We start from the raw sequence: 14232 nt of genomic DNA, 5'->3' as shown, positions 1-14232 counted from the left end.
TATAGCACTAGAATTACAAAAAATATATTATACAGTAGAAAACAATTTCGCTAAAAAAATTATGTATTTTGACCGATTAGATAGATTAGAAAATCGTACGTTAAGAATTTAAATAATAAAATATATCATCGGCGTGACTATAGACGTTATATTGAAATAATTATGCGTTAGTTTATTAGAGTAGGCAGATAATTTTGTTCGATTTACTTTTTTGTTTAGGTACCGCATGAAGTAATTGTTTATTTTATTTAGTATTTTGTATTTGTATAAATGTCTACCGGAATAATTTTTCAGGTTCGATATAAACTCATTCGACGCAACTTACGACATGTAGATATATGTGGAACATAACGATTGGTTTCATCTACGACCAAAGTGATTTACTGACTGTGAGTCATCTTCTCATTTACTAAACGAAGAACGCAATACTACTTGAATGATTTTATCCAAACAAAATCAAGGTTGTCTAAAAGAGCTCGTTGTTTTTAAAAAATTCCGAAAGAATTATTCTGCTGGTATCAGTGATGCGAGATGATTAAGTCGATCTTCTATTTCACCTTCGAGATGATTCTACTCGAGAAGTGACGCGTGTGCCGCATCAGGATCGAACAGTGTGCCTCAATATGTATTTCGAGGTTGGCTTTCCGAACAGCAGGTGATATCTCACTGATAGTCGGTAAAAAAGGGGTTCTCGTTCTCGATGTGAGGGTCTCAAGTTAAAGAAAGCCCGGGCCATCTTCACGTCCATCAAACGCATATCGAATCACAAGGGAGAACGATGAGTATCCATTGTTGCCAGACCTTTGAGACGCCTCTCTTTCGCCGCACTCGAGAAAGAAGCGTAGTCTCGATTATTCGTTAAATGGATCTTTTCGAGTGGGCTTTCGGCTACTTCGGTCGAAAGAAAATGTTTGTTATTCTTGGCTTTGCAGAGTAACGCGACAATGTTGATTGTTCTGCTGCTCGATATGTCCGATAGATATTAAGTTTCGTTCATTAGAAGCGTTTGGTGCGAGCATTTTTACGTATGAATGTGAAAAATCGGATAACACACGCTTTTCCAATTTATCATGTTTGGACGGTAAAATTAGAGACACATCTGGGACGGAGCAGATGTCGTGCAAGTAATTAGGGTTACACGAAACATTCTGCTCGATACTGGTAGAGTAGGTATGGCTGAGAGTTATTTTGGGGCGATGTGGATATATGGACTCAACTGTAAATTTGAACCACTTTTGAAGAAATTTTGATAACATTACTTTCTCTGTTAGGATAAAAATTTCCATCATTTTCTTTTAGAACATCTCAATTTACTTCAGAATATAATTGTTCATAATCGATTTATCGTTCCGTCTAACATACTAAAAGTAATTAATCACACTATGCATTCGACAAATACAATTTTTTAAAAGTGATGAATCAGAGAATAATCTTCAAAATAGTTTTTCAATATGCCCAAAAAAGTTGTTTAATTCGTTAACTACGAACTAAAAGTTATAGTGTATTTTGTTAATTTTATACTTTTTTACAATTGATTCGATCTTTCAATAGGTGTCGATCGTTACATCAAAGCATTACAAACCTTTTTATTTTTATATCAGGGACTACAGAAAATTTTTGTACTACTTGATAATATGTCAATAAACTAATGAATCCTTGTAAGACACCTAAATATATAAATATCTAAATAAATATAATATATCAAAACTAAATAATATCCTGCAAATTATACTAATATAGCAGGATAAAAAATTAGAGAGAACCACTGGCTGACTAAAACCCATCCCTCCACCATTGTCTTCCCGATCAAACGTTTCGAACAATGACAGTCGCGATGAATTCCATCACGAATCTTATTCCCAAGCGCTCTGTGTCTGGACAGCTTACAATAGGCAGCAGCCAGCAGCCAGCAGCAACCTCGAAAGGACGTTCGACATCTCGCCATAGTACTCCCGGGACGTATGACAATCACGTAACTCATTTCCTACACGATAACGTCATCGTGGAATTTCATTATTCAAGAATCGATTGAGGGATCGCAGAGCCGCGAATCTTTCTGTCGGGGAACATGAACGGCAGCCATCAAAGGGCCGATGATTCACGGCTGTACGTACGACCGTGTGCAAATTAATGTGCACGATGTCGTTTCTACTCGTTATCGCCGGTTTTTAGACCGGATAATTTCATTTCTGTTACGCAGGATGATACTTTCAAACAGGCGATACTTGTTTTGTCTCTGACTTTACAATAGATTTTCGAAGAGTTATTAGAGTTATCGTTTTTGGAAATTTTATTAACGAATTATATAATAGATTATGGTAGGCGACAAATCTTTATGTAAATTCACACATATAATTATATTATTTATGCTCGTGTTCCAGTGCATTTTCATCAATATGTTTTCCATTTCCCGTATTATCGATTATTATAGCTTGACACGACATCTTGTCACTGATCTGAAAATATTCTTAGGCCAAGTTTCGTCATACTACTCGAGTTTGTTGAATTAGTTATCTTAAATACGATTACTCTTCGTTGACCGTTTATTGTCCTTTTCGAAGTTATATTTCAATTTCCTATATCTCCACAGTCTTCTAATACTTATGTAACTCTTCCCGTATCTTCTAAGCTCCAAAACCCTCGTACACAAATCGACAGGATGTATTCATGAATCTGACATGTTCCTTGTGGACAGTAGTTCATCTTTCTACATTTCCATACAAAGTATCACTGTCGTGGAGCGTAATTATATAACTCGAAGTTTGTACATTCGTAAATCGTGTTCTACAAAGTCACGGGGATGAGTGGCCGCGAACCTCTCTTATAAATAGAAACGTCAGGTCCATGGAGAAGGTTAGGGCGGCCGAGGGGATCGTGTAACTTCTCTTGCCTTCGGAAGAGAGGCCAAGAAGCTAAAACAAGAAGACGAAGTTGCGAAGTAAGGGGCAAGGGCAACGATAGAAGAAAAGAAGGGACAACCGGCGTGGATATTTCATCACGCGACATCTGCATATTCTTATATCAAGAAGCACTGGCGAGTGTTGAAAGAGAGAAAGAGAGAAAAACTCGAAAGGAAACGCAAAGCAAACGTCGAAAAGCATTGGAAGAGGGCGGAGTGGGGCATAAAGTATCCATGGAACGATCGTAAAGCATGTGATATCATCTTCGTGGCCGACCGCCAGTTGGGGGCTTTGTCTCTTTGTGAGTTGTGTCGTTGCATTGTCTTCCGGCCGTTCTTTATGGGCCCCGAATCTTGGACTGTGCGCCAATAGCGCAAGAAATCGAAGGGCAGAAGCGTACGTGCTTCTCTCTCTCTCTCTGTTTACAGTCGCGTGGACCAATGGTTCTGCATCGATGGCTCTTCATTTTCTTAGCTTTCGTTGATGCAAATCAACTCTGCTCGCTATTTCTTTGCTCGAACATTCGTTCCTTGGCTATTTTATGAATGCATGAGAGAGTTTTTTAGTTATTTGGAGAGAGTTATTTGGTTGAGTTTTTGAGGAACTGATTTAAATGGAAATTTCGTCGTATCGAGCTATTTAGAATATAATCTATGGCGGAGAATGGAAGGTTTCTGCATCTTCTATAATATTTTGTTGGTTGAGTATCTCTTTCTTAGAAATCATTCACAAACAACCGACAAGATGCGATGCAACTTAAGCAATTACAGTTGTTTCACGAACAACTTTCAGCGCATACTAACTTTCCAAAGGAGAGTTGAAAGTTACGCTACTGAATGAAAATGGAATTCATTGGAAAATGAGAGTATTTATAAGTACTTTTTGGAGTTGCTATATATGGGTGTCAAAGATTTATTCTAATTGCTACGTGCAAATTGTCAGTTCTCCAAGCTATAGCCGAACTTAAGAGACAAAGTTTATCCGCGCATACGTAGATCGTATATATTTTTACATCGTTCGCAGGTTTCCAGCGATCTTACCGAATAATTCGCTGATAGTATTTCACACTATGTATATAACTTAGACATTCCCTCGTTTTCTCCGCTCCATCAGCCGAACAAACGAAGATAGTCGAAACCTTTCGTCTTGGGAAGTTTTTCCCCGACCAAGTTTTTCAGTGTCCATGTTCTTCTCGTCGATTAATTCGCCATTCTCGGTAACATCGTCGACTGCACCACTTATCGAGCAGCGACATCGCGGAAATTCGCATTTCAAGAGGAAATTATACGCTCTCGAAAATCCGGCCTTCGTGGTGCGCACGTCGCCGTGGCGCGTTTGATCGGGCGGCCCATTTGAAAGTTAAATGTTCTGGCAGGAATGGGGATTTCTTGCGCTCTTCCTCTGCATCATGGCTTTGTGTGTAACACAAACACACGTTGGCGTGGTTGCACGTTGCATTCGGATCCGCGCTATCCACGTTCGTGCTCTGCTCGCCTTTCCTGCGTTTCCATCAATCCGCCTTGACATGCAAATAATTTCGTGGAAAAAATCGAGCGAGCCATGCGGCCACGACGTTACAATTAATCACGTGACCGTGCTACGGCCGCAACACCGCGTCCGGCTACCGAAGTCACAATTTGTTATGGCTGACAGGGTCCATGCGGTCCCTGCAACGCATCGACAATGCACGCTTTTTCTGCTCGAGCCAGCTCCAGCCGATCCTTCCTTCGATCGTTTCCAACCGACCGACCGTGTCTTCTTCTCTTCGAGAGCTGATTTTCAAAGATCTTGTTGAATCCTCAAGAGACACCGATCCAGTGGCGTACGCTCATCGGATTCTTCTACATCCGTTGATAGTTTCTCTCCTTTTCGAGTGGTGTGAAAACGTCTGCTGAGACATACGAGGAATGACTCTGACATTTTGCCGGCCTTTCCAATGTTTCATTGGATATCGTTTGTTTATATTGTAGAAAATGGAAGTGTTTCTGAGTTAAGGTGAAATTGGGAGAATTGAATCAAAGGAACAAAGGTTGGAGGTACTAAAGATAGAGATAGTTGCTGGACAAAAGGGGTACAGGGAGATGCAAAAGTTTGATTTAGGTAATATTAGATGATTAAATAATCTTCACAGTGACTTTGCAAGGGTGTCTATTTATTCTTTAAAAGTTTATAATTCTCAATCTTCAAAATACGGATCGACGTATTCTATATATCTGGAAATTTTAAATTTTCCTACCACTGTGTCAATTTCATACAAAGGAACAAATGTAGTGTCGTAGGTGAACTCAAACTCAGATAAGAAACAAAAATTTCTCAGTATGACTTTCCAGTTTTCCTCATAGAATTTTCAAAACGATTTCCTTTATACTAATCAAAATAGGCAGATTCTCCATTGCATGAATTAAAACACACGCATATGTATAAACATATACCTACCAAACGTATACCTTTGCTTATGATTATATTCTAAAAGAAAATAGATCTTCTAAGAATAAAGAATAAATTTTCTCAGGTTATTCATCTCCCGATTATTCTAGTATTTCTACATTTCGTATTGATATGAACTGAAAATAATTTTCTTTTGATTTGGTTTTCCTTAAAAAATGGCTAACACACAGGTCAGATTGTTGAGAAATATTAAATAAACAAAATGCAATGTCGATACATGTATCGACATCGGCACTGAAGAGTTTCCTCCTCCTCGAGATACATTGTATATGTATCGATTTGAAACTGAACGTGTTAATCGAAATCCTACTGCAATATAATGACGCGACCTATCCAGCATATTTCACCATATCTGTTTCAGCATCGCGTGTCAAAGAAATCTTCCGTATTGAACTAGAATAAAAAAAACAGCAAATGAAAGAACGCAAAGGCAAATCGCCGATGCGAGTACGTGTACAGCTGTGCATTCAAACTTGCAATAACTGCGATATACATAATAAAGGCAGGTAGCGATCTATAAATGGGCAAATTTCCCCGTGCATTCCAACGATTCTCCTCGCGTATCTGCGCGAGGGCAGCTCGCCAGTGCATACATGTGCATCGACGTGCATCCTGCAGCTATGCAACATTGACCCGGACATGGCCCTTGCTTGCTACCGCGTAACATGGCTGCGTGCATACCCGTGTGCATGCCCGCGTGTATGCATACTGCGATCATTCGAATACGTTCTGTTCTCTCGTGGCTGACCTCGTCGCGTCGAGGAAGAAACAGAAAGAACGAAAACTGAAAAAAGAAGATCAACCGACTATATATTTATAAACGGCAAGGGTGCGGGCGGTCACCATGGGCTTGTGCACGGCAGCAAATGCACGTGCACGTATACGAGCACGAAAGCAACTACGTACACGTACACGCGTGCACCACACTCGCACTATGGCATATACGTTTTCAGAGAATATCGTCGTGAACGTCCTGTCGAACGATTGTCTCTCGAGAGCGTTAAGATCACCGTCTGACACTTGGAAATATTCGCGTGGGCGAGCTTATAGAAATATTTTGTTGTCTTAACAGATAACGGCAGACTGACAGTGAGTGATCTGAAATGCGATTATGGCAGCCGTTCGGTCGGCTTGTTGCGGGAGAATACTCGGAGTTCCTCTTGGTTGGACCAATGAGGCTGTTCACGAATGCGGAATGAGTTGACAAGTTGGAATTTTAGAGTCAGAATGTGAAAGCCCGTTTATTTTGGAGATACCTATAAAGCATAATATTTTAAGCCACAATATACAGAATCTGACCAAATAACATATACAAGTGGGCACGAGGCGATTCCTTATGAAAATATAGGAAGGAAATATAGATCAAAATTTTTCCGCCCGAGGCTTAGTTTTTGAGAAAATCGAATTTCTCAAGTATAATTGAACTTGATTAATTACCTATTACGTATGGTAAACGACTAGAAAGAGGTTATTCTATACGCGAAATAGGTGAAAAATGTGGAATACAATTTTTTCATTTAAGGCCTCATATCCAAGGAAGTAGAATTTCAGAATGTTAAGTTAAAAATTAAGCAAGTGCACAGGCATATGATAAATTTTGAAATTTATTTTCCTTGGAAACAAAAAGTCTTGTGTTCAAATTTTATTCTATATTTTCCATTCATTTTCACACGCGGAGTACCCCCGGTCGATTATTTACTTCTGTCCAGTACAAAATTAGCCATGTTCAAGTATACTAGATAAATCTTCAAACTCGATTTGTTCGAAAACGAAAGACCGCATGAAAAGATTTATTACGTATGTATCCTCTTTCAATTTTTTCATAAGGAATCATCTCGTGTCCGTTTATGCATTTTATTCGTTGAGATCCTGAGATATGCAAAAAACGAGCTGTCTTTTAAAAAAACCTCGAACTTAAATACCGTAAAATACCGAATATTACGCTTGCTGCTTTTTATAGAACATATCTTTATCATATAATCTTCATCAATGTATTAAATGGAATAGAGATAAGTGAATCGAATTTTGTATTGGGTTCTTCGAAACTCATCGTATTAAAAACTGTCCAAAATATCTTGCATAAAAGCTTTTCCAATGAAGTTTCAATTAAATCGTCTCTTCGCTCGTCACCGTTCATTCTATTGAATCTCGAATTGATCGCATCTTCTGACGAGTCATTGACACCTTGACGAACGATTTCACCTCGAACGTCGTTACCATTTTTATTCTTTTTTTTTTTCAAAGCAAACCGTCAAATTCCTAACGCGTTTTCTTTTCTCGTTCTTCTATTCTTCGCTATCTCTTTTGAAATTCCACCAGCTCGAAAGCACGATAACGCGGAATCTCGAAATCGACGAGGCTCGAATTGATAGAAGGGCGAGATTTTCTACGGCGACGGTGTCCATTAATCACCCCACCGATCAATAGCAATAATTTAAATATTGACCGAGGCCCCTACGTACGTACGGTGGTACGCGGTATGAATACGCGCGTAGTGCGTGCACGGAGCGAGCTCGAAGGCTCGCCGATCAAGATTAATGCATTTATATGCATCGATAGCACGATCGGCGCCTTAGACCGTTCCACAGCGTGCGTGAATGCACGCAGGGATGAAGATAAATATTTGTACTGACGAGTCAAAACTCGCGGTAACCGCAATCAGATGTCTATTAGTTTGCGATGACTTCGAACCGATCCTTCAATCCTCCCTTCCCCCATATATATTTTTCTCCCCTTCTCTTTTCTCGCCCCCTTTATTTTTCTATCGCGAGTCCCGAGCTCGTTTTCCTCCAGTTCTGGGCCAACCACCTTATTCAAATGTAAATCACTGTCACGTACGAGGCTCTCTAGAATATCAATGTCGATCTTTCACAGTCGTGTCGTGTGCTCTCTTCTCAGTTGATGCAAAACAGCAGCGGTATTTATACTCTTACACGAGGATAAAAGCGGGGATCGCTCCAGATTCTTGTTGGTCGTCTGGATCGATTCGATTGGCGCACGATTCTTCGATTCGTAGATGTTGCCGGGCTCTCTAACGGTTCAACACGCGTATTTGTCTTTGATCGATTCAGCCGTCGTTGAAAGATCTGGAAGCAAAGGGGAGGTTGATCGAGAACTGATTAAATGGAATGATTTATGCATACTATCGTGTTGATCTAATTGTTAGTGGATGGTCATTTGTTGGCGGACCTTACATTGGCGTTTTTTGAATGATTCAGCGTTTTATTACGTGTGATACGAATCGGTTTTTCCAGGGGTGACTCTGAAGATTTTTAGTTATTAATTTATGCCGTGTTGTTTTTTGAATTATTAAAGCCACCTACATAAATTGTCGATTTCACATTAGAACGATTAATTTTTAAACGAAAACCTATTTACCCTGAATTTTTATTATTTTTTTATGAAGTAGAGACGTTCACAGATTCTAAATATACACTTGGCAACGCTATAGATAACATTATCTTTTACATGGATGGTATTTTGTTATTTCGACATTGCGGCTTTAATAATTTCATCACTCACTGACGAGTTTCTAAACACGTGTCAGAGCAATGAAGATGCAATTGGCTAGAAGGAGATAACTAACATCCGATGTGAAAAAGCAAGTTGAAAATATACAATAAAACTTTTTCATACGATGCGTCATTTTCCAGAAAATTCCAGTTAAGTAATAGTAATTGGCTTGGTATACGAGTATTTAAGTTTATTTTTGTTGAAAATAAACCGTTTTGTGACAAAATTTCATCCGATATTTTTGATTTGTGTTTATATTTACAATTAAGCTCTTGTCGATTACATTACTCCTGTTCAGTCCACAATTAGCCAAGTTCACTATCACCTGTCTACCTATTTACACATGGTATAAAATAAAGTTCCCTGTAAGCGTCTGTATGTTTGGGCTAATCTCGAAAATCATTAAACGGATTTTGATGCGATTATCACCATTTTAAAGAGCATTTACCCAGTAAGGTTTAGGTATGTGAAACATTAATCTATGATTAAAGGAAGCACGAGCCGAAAATATGAACCAGAAGCAGTTTACGGATATTCACAACGCAACAGCGGCCTGCTTCGTGTCTGGTTGGAATCGTTGCCGCTGCCACGATACAGCGAGGCAATATAATGTCCATGCGAACATTATCTTTCCTCTTTTCGGCGTGTGGTATGTCAGAAAATTCGCGACTTTACAGCGTGACGATTCACCGAGCCAATAGAAATTAGCAAAATCGTTTGCCACATTATTAAAAAAGATTATACATATTAAGACCTGGACAAAGATCAGGTATATCAACTGCTACTTGATACATTTTCAAGCCTGCCTTTCTCGAAGATGAGCCATCATACGAAAAAATTATATTGCATATCGTCGACTTGATTTTTTACGTAGAATTACCTTATTGGCAATTGTACTACAATTGCAGGGACGCGCTGTATAATACGATTATACAAGTAAAAAAGAAAATTAAAAATCGTATCCACAAAGAACAGTAATGTAATCAAATTCATCGAAGAAAAGCTACAAATAATTCTTAAAGGGTTAGAAAAAATCAAGATCAAGGAGAAAAAATAGTACTTAGTTTTATAGATATCTATATTTATCAATTTTGCTAATCCCTCTAATTAAAATGAAGAATTATTATAGAATATTTAATTTTTGTGGTGTCTTGTTTCAAAGCTAATCCGTAATCCAATTCTGAAAGATTAAATGGAGGTTTTCCTCGCTTTGGCTAATGAATATTCGGATTGCAAATGCCGAGCACGATCGGTTGCGTGTCTCTTGACTTGAACAACTTCTCGTCGGCCGATTCGAATCGATTAGAGGCATAAATAAAGGAGTTACCCCGTGTCTTCTTCTCACGGGTCGTATAATATTGATAGATGAGCCGCAGCCTCCTCGGTGCCACGAAAAAGGGGGATCTAACGTTCGAATTTATCAAAATCATTTTGATACCTCCTGGACGCAGCATGACGTCACACGTCTCAGCGGTATTCTGGCTGATCCGTCATTAAGAAATTTGCATACTCCAATCAGTCAGTGGCGAAAGGATTAGGATAGACCTTTTCTTTTCTGAAAAAGGATTTACATATTTCCTCACCACCGGGCCTTTCTTCGCGCTGCCTTTTCATACGCGATGGTAAATGAATACGAAATCCTCTTCAGCGGAACGCAAATATTTTTTTTATCGTTCGTTATTGCTTTTTGAAGAGCTTAGCGATTGTCATATTTTTATCACTGGTGTCAATTTGTTTCGCAACGATTTTCATTCTAAAATTCGAATTAAATTTTTAAATACAGTTAGAACAGATGTGAAACGAGACAATTCGTTGAACTTTCAGCATTTACAGTAAAGCTTAAATCATGTTACGAATTTATACGATGACGAAAATGCATCAATTCAGACTGTCATCTATTTTATTACGTATATTTATTTATTCACACTATTATATTCATTATTATTATTTATTTTATTTTATTTATCGGCTTTCACTTTGATTAACGTATCAATTTAACAAATAAATTGCAACTAACTACGTATACTGAAAGTACAGCAAGTGTTATCTATTTACTGTATCAGAAAATGCAAGTTATGCTGCAACGCTGTGCATTTATGAGTTAAAGACTGGTCGAAGTATTCAAGTAGGAGCGCTTCGGGTAAGTCGTGCGAAACGTTTGTCGCGCAGTTCGAAGAATATTAAGGTTGCAATCTATACTGGCGCACGTTTCATGAGAAAGAACCTTCGTGATTACCTATGGTGCCCTTCTTTCCATGTAATCGCGATGTCACGTCATCAGATGAGGCACGAGGCGGACGGCCAAGGAAAAAAATATTCACGCGAACCAACTGTTAAGCTGGCACGGTAACCGCAGAGATACGTGCCGAAAGAAACTGGCCTCAAACTGCCAGTTCACTTTTGCCTTATTATTAAACGTCGAGGTTCATAGCTGTGGAAAGTGGCGAGTGTCACGAGCTGAGTGATGATACGCTTTTTCTTTTAGCGTAAAAAGCTTCCGAAAGAGTTCTTTTCGTATCGTTCCTTTCTTTTTCTTCGTGTCTGACCCTAATGTGGTTCTTCCGTATCGCGATCATGTGTTGAAAGCAATGCGAGGTTATGCCAAAGGGGAAGTCATAATGAGATACGATTATAGAATTTCTTTTTTTTTTACAGTTTTAATTTACTTAGTTATTACTTAGTTAACAAATTTTAAACATTTTTGGAACGATTTGTATTTAGGACATGTATAAGACACGCATCCCCTGAGTAACACAGTAGTTAGGATCCGTGTAACCGTATTGAAACGAATCCGTGTTACAGCAGCACCATGTCATTTTACTGTATTTGAAAATTTGGAATATAATTGGAACTTGGAATATAATTGAAGCAGGCTTTTAATGGAAAAAAAATATAGTTTCAAATATCAGATTGGATATCAAAATCAATGAAGTTTGTTTTATTTGTTGGAGAAGTAAATGTCGAACGTACAGATTTATTAAAGAAGCATCTATAGAAAATCGACATTTATAATACTTAAACGATTGTAAAATAAAATTTCTAAAGCGATTAAAACATACATATTTTCTATCACATATATATGTAGTTCGATTGATTACTATAAACCTACACTTCCAATCCAAAAAAGAAATGCAGTAAATAGCAATTTAAATTACTTTGAAGGTTTATTTTCTAATCTATCAAGAGCTCATCAAGTAAATTCGTCGATCTATCGTAAATTTTCGGAAGCCTTCGAGCATATCCGTGGCGCCGAGGGCTCGTCGACACGGTTGTAATCGAATTGTAAACACAGGACAAAACGAGCAATTGGCGCGGCATCCGCTCGTACCGGCCCTCGTCGTGTCTCGACGTTCCATAAATATTTACGCGATTTCATTCATTCGTGCCGCGTCGAAGAGGAAGCCGCGTGTGAATGCACTTGGTTCTCGCGGTGCATCGATACACCACGGTCACGGCGCGGACCCACGCGACGGGAAGTAACGTCGCTTTGTTAGAGACGGGACGTGTGCCTCGTTCTTTCGCCGAGGAAAAACTGGAGAAATAGATTGGTACGCATTCGAGTCACGAAAACCGGCTGTGCTCGCTCGTCGATGATCAACCAACGCGCTTTTGCCTTACGGTGAATGGTTATAAACGCGTCACGATCGTTCGATACTCCAATCACTTCGAGACGAGAGGGTTTAACACTTTGTAGCTAATGGGAAAGGCGTAACCCATTCAAGGCTGCAGTTATATAAACGATCCTCAAGATCTATGCACATATGTACTTCGATATTTTCAATGGACATAGTGGAGGGTTGTGAATATTACACAGTAAAAGAAGTTTAGTTTTATAAAAATTTATATCGGTAAATTTTAATCGGGGCTCTCCTTCTTATATCGACTTCCGGGCGATTCAGACATGGAAGTGTGAAGTATGAAATACATACATCAACTTGCAATAATATATATTCAGGCATTTCATTGACATATAAAATACAATACTTGTTTTAATATATCAAATAATAATCAGTTAGTTATTATTACAATTATTATAAACAAATGTATACATGTAATGAATAATGTCTCGCACAGCACTTTGCCGAATAAATGCGAATCATTTACTATATATCAACTAAAATCATACTGGGCGTTTCGTTTTATCTGTTGTATTACGATACGAATAATATATATAATAGAAATTGACACAAACCTCACCATTCTAATTCCAATCTGAATCAATTTCCTCACGGATTCGTTCGCTTTATATCTAGTCATTTCTCATGTGTACCACATACCTACTCTGCTATCCACTACGCTTTAATCAGAGCTGAGGCGCTTGCGCGGAACCACGAAAAGACAGGAAGCTCATTTAAAGAAGCTCGCGAGCTGGCCGGTTGAGCGCCACGTGATGACCGCGAGCTACGCCATAAGATATTGCGGGATAGATCATCTCCACGGGCATGCCGTCATTATTTCTGCCGACCTTTGCACCTGAACGCGATCCTTTCTGCGTGAGAAAAGTATGTAATTTACGGGTCTCGCATTTCTCGAACCACTACAGGGATTTACTGCGTTGGGTGGCCGGGGTCACCTTAGCGGGAGTTCCCCTGCCGCGATTACACGCTCTGGACCCCCTCCCCCTCTTCTGATTTTCAACGAGCCTTCGAAACCGAGAGTCGATCATCTTCCGAACTATGCTCCACGTGAGAGGAGAAGAAGAGAAGATAAAAGGAAACACGGTTACGCGAGGGGCTGCGAGCCGTGTCATGTTCTCGCGGGTTATCGTTGTGGGAGATTATCACCTGTGCCAGGAAATTGCCGACGCGAATTATCGGGGTATTACCAAGGGCTATATAATCGATGGAGTCTCTGACTGTAGCGAGTGGTCGGCTCTCTCGACCAGCTGCTCCTTTCTCCGTACACGTCGACATTAGCAAATTGATCGTTACTCGCCGGAGAACCTATCGCGCCAACTGGCGTTGCCATTTCGATCGGCTTCTCGGTGAAATCGCGCTACTGAATGTGCCTCGTAGACTGCTTTATTCGCGAGGATTTCTTAGTTGTATAATAGCAGCTAGTTGTGATAGCCGGAATCTCGGAACGAAAAGACGAATGAGTCGGATTGAAATGCGGAAAATTGAAATTACGAAGAGATGATTCCTAATACTGGGATTACTAAATTGGTATTAGTAAAATTTGACCAATAATTGTTCAATGTTGAGATATGTATTTTTGAAGGAAATAGAGAAAAATAATTCTGTTTTGATGCTGTTGAGGTTCTAAAAAATATCTAATTACGTATGTCGCCACTCAAAGTGTACACAATACATCACAACCAAGCAATATATATAAGTATCCTGGATTAATTCAAGGATCTCTGTAAAAAAAT

Source organism: Bombus vosnesenskii, unplaced genomic scaffold (genome assembly GCF_011952255.1).
Source record: "Bombus vosnesenskii isolate JDL3184/JDL3185 unplaced genomic scaffold, Bvos_JDL3184-5_v1.1 scf7180000013753, whole genome shotgun sequence".
NCBI lineage: Eukaryota > Metazoa > Arthropoda > Insecta > Hymenoptera > Apidae > Bombus > Bombus vosnesenskii.
This window is presented reverse-complemented; position numbering follows the sequence as displayed.